Here is a 6,000-nt window from a genome sequence, read left to right on the forward strand (position 1 = left end):
GCCTAATGGAATTTAAATTACCTGTACTAAACTCAACTTCCTTAAATTCACCTGAAATGATCTCACCTCAGCTGAATATAGCTAAATTCACCAAAATAAATCAGATTAATGTCACCCATCCCACAGACCCTGGAAATAAATTACCGTATACTAAATTTGCAAAGTATTTATCGTATTAATTTACACAAATTATTTCTCTGTTTACCCAACGACTTCAAATGCATGAAAAAAAAATCTAAGTTTAATAAATATTCGCCAATCTACGGAAAGTCTACGCGATCGACGGGAATAAAGAATAACTTTTTTACTGATGTAAACATTTAAACAAGGCGTTTTAAAAATAACTTTAGTATTTTTTTTGTTTTCTTATTTTTAAAATATTATTGTAGCAAAAAAAAGTAAAAAAGAAGTCGAATTCTCACGTTCATCATCGCAAGACGATGATAAATGCTGCTACTTTTTTAGCTTGAACAAAAAAATGTATGAAACTTAATTGTTTACAAAGAGAGCGGCTCTTAGTCACACAAACAACACGAAAAATGCTAATTTACTAACATAACGTATTTATGCGACCTTGAAAAGGTTGAAGATGTGGATGTATCATCACTCGATCGCTTCTCGCTTTTCTCCTCGGCATTGCTTACGTTATGACAGAATAGTTTTTTTGGTAATCTGATCGTGACGGCTGATTTCCTCAATATTAGCATAAGAAATGATAAATTGTTTAAATTTATTCTCGAGATTCGATATATGTTTTCGAACGGGCTGTGCATCGATCATGCTGTGAGTTGACACGACTTGAGAAGATGAGTTATGTGGATGAGGATGTATGGAAGTGGTTTTGGAGGATTTTGAGAGGTTTTTGAGACTGGATTTTGTAAAGAATTTGCTGAATTCGTTCAGTGACATTTAGAGTGTATTCAGTAAATTTTGAAGAGCATTCAGTAAAAATCAGAATGTATTCAGTAAGATTAAGATTGTTCAGTAACAATTGAAGTGCATTCAGTAACATTAAGAGTGCATTCAGTAACATAAAAAGTGCATTCAGTTGTATTCAGTAATATAAAGAGTGAATTAGTTGCATTCAGTAAAATTCGAGCTCGTTCAGTAAAAAAAACTTTGAATGTATTCAGTAACAAAAAGTGTATTCAGTAACATTTAACTGCATTCAGCTACATTTCAATTATATTCAGGAAAAATTGAGTTCGTTCATTCAGTACAAAATTTCAACAGTTAAAATTTGAGTGCATTAATGACTTTTCCAATACATTCAGTCAAAAAATCTCATTCAGTAACCAAACTTCTTCCCAAAAACCTTCAAATTCAAATCTCAAAATTTCCGTTACAAAACTAGTCAACACTCCATCCGAAAACATTTGAATATCTCAAATATATCATTAAATCCGTCAACCAGGCGAACAAAACAACAACAAAAACCATAAATTTTATTTCCATTTTATTCATTGTGTCTCTTTTTTTTTCATGTTTATTTTCAAAATCCGCGAATTTAAATGAGAATGAAGGTAAATTTTTTTATATATCCACAATACATACAATATCCAACGATTATTATTACATGATAGATGTATTAATTGATGTCAAAGATCGTTGTGGCATGCAGAACGAAAGAAGGAGAATAAAGTTAAATATCGGTCTGACTTAATTTACCAGTGAGTTTTATAGCAAATATAAGCTACAAAATTGTGCACTGACAGGCTTTTCAGCATCAACATCAAATAGTGACATAGGAAGTGCATTAAATTAAAAAACCAACTGAACTAGATGAAAATGTGCCGTAACTTAATGACACATTTGACAAATTGAGACACACATTATTCTATAGCATATAACAAGCCTTATTTGAGAACCTATAAGAATTTGTCAAAAAAGCAAATCTCATCGAATCAGCAACTTAATTGAATTTGAAGCTCAACAAAAGGATCCAGCAAATCAAAACACCCCGCCAATTCCAAAATTTCCATCAAGGTTAGGTGGTGAATAAAAGTCAAAAACATTTAAATTTCTAACGATTTTTCTGCGTTTTGAGATTGGGGAAATAAATATTGACGGTATTAGACTCTCACTATGCATGTGTGACTTTTTAAATAATTATTGTCCAGGCAGTCGAATTCTCTTAAAAAAATATTTATAAATCTTCTGAAGCTCTGTAATAACTCTGTTTCAGCAGTGAGAGTCTATAATATACCAATATGCTACCTCAAAATCACCAAATGATGGAGAGCCAACCATATCCAATCACAAATGCAAACTCCGACATCACATGCAATAAGAGTTAATAAAAGAACTGCGCTCGATATGGGGTTTTATGTTGAATGATGAAACACACCAATAACTTTAGCAGTATGAAAGAGCTAAAAGCTTGAAGCAACCAGAAAATTGTAAGACAAGACATTGCAACACTAAGAGAAGGTGTGATTCATCAAATAACTGAAGTAAAAAACTCGGTGGAAGCTGTAAGTTCATCACTATCGAAAGTCTAGATGCTAGAGTTGATGTCGTCACAAAAATAGCCAAATGCAAGATGATACTCCTATTTGACAAATATATGGAAATAGATGGGATTAAACAATGATAATTTATTGACAGCAAACAGTTGGCAATTGAAACCATTCAATCTTTTGGAATATGTATAGACCCAAAGGAAATAGAGCACGCATCGTGAAGGAATCAACCTCAAAAGACCATTTAATGGATCGACAAAAAAAATTCTCACTAATTTTTTTCAACTCCTCTAAAAGAGATTGCTTCCATATATTTTAATCGTTAGACAAATAAAGCTAAGACAATAGTTGGGAAGAGGCTTAAAGTATTTGCACGTGGCAGTGTTCGAGTCTTGAAAAAAGATGAAAAGGAAATCATTTTGAGCTGATCCAGGAATACTCAAATATAGCAATCAAGTCATAAACCTCCGCCATCAATTACAAACATAAACACATACTATGGAGAGCTAAACAATTCAAAGATATAGTTAACAAAACTATAAATCTATCGCTTCTTCAATTAAACATCCAGGGATTAAATAAAACCAGCAAATTTATGTTTTCTGCTGTCTAATCTTGGTAGCCCTGAGATTATTATTCTTAGTGAAGTGTGTCATTTCCCCATGGTTTATCATGCTATAATAAATATGTATGCTTGATGCAGCGGAGGAGGTCTTGAGTATAGATTGAGGTCTTTTAATTATTAAAGTGGAAAATGATTTTGAAAGAATATCTATAATATTTAAGGAAGCTACAAATTAATTGCTTATTTCGTCCCCCAAAACCTGACAATATGAAATTTTACGATCTAGAAAACGAAATCAAAGATCAATCTCATGAGATCATGGGAGATAAATATTGTAAGGAATTACAACGAATGAATATACACTGAGATCATATAATATCCAAGTAATGTGACATAGCAACAAGAAACATCAGTGGGAAAATATCGATCATTTTGCATGCAACTTCTATGATGAGACATCAATTTCAAACTCTCAATACACACTAATTTATCGGATCACAACATTATAATATCGAGCGTTAGTGATGCAAAAGTAAAAAATGTATCTAGATTTAAATGCATAAAACGCACTAACTACAAAATAGCTGAAAAAAAGATAAGTAGCTCTTTTGAAAATTCAGTATGAAGCTTAAAGAGATTTAATTACAGTAACAATTAAATGTACACAAGATGCATTCAGTACAAATACGATGAATAAAACTAAAGCCAAACAAAAAGACTGTCCATGGTTCAGTAACAATTAAACGGAAACAGAGTGATAAGGAAAATTAAGAGTAATCATAAAACAAAAATTAAGCTGAATAATATGCTGAAAATTGAGTCAAGGAAACTTAGTAAAACAATCGAAAATGAAAAAAGAAAATTCTACATTTCATCTGCAAAACAACAACCCACGTGCACTATGGTCTAAACATTCTAGGTAGAAACTCAAAATCAAAAATGGAATTTTTAAAAGTGATGATGAAATAATTACCATGAAAATGTAACATAAAGAGTGATTGCAGTGAACGAATTCCTCATTAATAGTGTAACGGATTAAACGACCACAGTAAAAAAACAAAAAGCCTAAAATTTTCATCCGTGCCACACTCATTAATGCTTCATGCTGAAAATTGCCGATATTATAAGGAATATGAAAAAGTCTGCCCCAGGGTATGATAATATTCATGTTAAAAAATTGAGCACAAAAATGTCCAGTTATGTCACCTAATTAAATGTATTCAGTAAGCCCTTAAATTAAAAGTGATTAAGAGGCAAAAATTACGTCAACAATTCAGTAACATTTAATAAATTGTTGAAAAATTCCTATATAATCGAATTATGAACTATGTCCTAAAATTCAAACTTTCAATTATTTATTCGGAACTAGTTAGTGCTTTGAAAAGTCGCTGGATAAAAAGAAAATATCTTCAGTTGTCTTTTTGGACATATCAAAGGCATTCGATCTAGTCGACAGGACAATACTCATGAATATGCTAAACAAGATGGACTGAATGTATTTCAGTAATGTCTAAGAGATACCAATAATTTCAGTGTATTCAGTAATAATGTTGAGCTAGGCAGTCTACTTTTTAATATATTTTTCATTCAAAGCTTGAAGGACTATCGGGAAAAATTCCTATATGCTGATGATGCATTCAATGAGCACAAAAAATCAGCTCATGGATAGTCAAAAAATGTACACCAAAACTAACATCATTTATTACCAAAAGTAACCAGCCAGTATTAATAAAAATTAATGATGAATGCACAATCTCACGAACCTGGACAATGAAGTACCTTCAAATTCAAATCTCAGCAAATTTGGAAACTAAAACGTGCTTCCAATACCAGTCAACACTCCATCCGAAAACATTTGAATATCTCAAATATATCATTAAATCCGTCAACCAGAGTAGAAATGTACAGAACAAAACAACAACAAAAACCATAAATTTTATTTCCATTTTATTCATTGTGTCTCTTTTTTTTTCATGTTTATTTTCAGGTGAGTCTAAGTCAAAAACTCTTCCGCGAATTTACATAGATGAGAATACATTACAAGTAAATTAATATGGGAAAAAATGGATAATGTTAAATTGGATTTCAAGGTACCTATTTGTGATATTTTTGAGAATTTTTATATATCCACAATACATACAATATCCAACGATTATTATGTAACATGATTTAATTGACATGATAGATGTATTAATTGATGTCAAAGATCGTAGTGGCTGTTATGCAGAACGAAAGAAGTAAAAGAGATTTTCGTGGTTATTGTGATGAGGTCACGAATTATTCATCATTCAATCTTGGATTATGTATAAAATAAATAAATTGGGAATACATGGAAGTATTTATGATTAAATCGATACAAATGATGAATCACAAATGTTGATGTTTAAGTTAATGTTGAGGCTCGTTTGGTGACGAAAAGGTCTGATTTCTTGTAAATTATGAGATAATTATTCTCAGAAAGTCCAAAAGTTTGCGGTGTTGTTGGCTTTCCGTCGGATGATTTGAGGGATAGCTCGTGGTTGTTGTGAAATATTAGGAGGTCCTGTGGGAATGAAGGGGGTGTTTTAAAGACTTATGAGGTGTTGATATGAATACTATTAAGAAAATGAAGTAATTTGTCAGAATTCAGACTGGATTCTTACAAAATCTAAAGAGAATCCAAAAGGAATCCATTAGATCAGTGGTGGGTAACCTTTTATTTCTCAAGGCACACTTTGGTGATATGCTTCGATCGAAAACTTACAATTTATACGGTTCATAGAGATTCCTAGCATTTTTAGCGGCGCACAGATTGTCCACTACTGATTTAAAGGCTTTAACATAAATGGTACAAAGCGAACAAAGGAATCTAATCAGAATTTACATGGAATTCAGACTCAAAATCTTCAAATACTCAGAAATCATTGAAATTCACTAAAAACTAACCTCATTCTTTAATTTGACAATTTTTGCTACTCTCTTCCTTATCTTTAT

The 6,000-nt window shown here is 31.5% G+C and overlaps 1 long non-coding RNA gene across 1 annotated transcript in view; it reads left to right on the forward strand.

The window, feature by feature from the left end:
• The window catches only part of LOC139088890 (uncharacterized), a 39,196-nt gene extending 34,135 nt beyond the window's left edge, over positions 1-5,061 (forward strand). The window contains exon 3 of the long non-coding RNA XR_011544262.1: positions 5,015-5,061. This is a non-coding gene — a long non-coding RNA (uncharacterized lncRNA). The remainder of the gene's footprint in view (positions 1-5,014) is intronic.
• The last annotated feature ends 939 nt before the right edge of the window (positions 5,062-6,000 follow it).

This window comes from Chironomus tepperi, unplaced genomic scaffold (assembly GCF_022539635.2).
Source record: "Chironomus tepperi strain 1889 unplaced genomic scaffold, CSIRO-AGI_Ctep_v1 contig_171, whole genome shotgun sequence".
NCBI classification, from domain to species: domain Eukaryota; kingdom Metazoa; phylum Arthropoda; class Insecta; order Diptera; family Chironomidae; genus Chironomus; species Chironomus tepperi.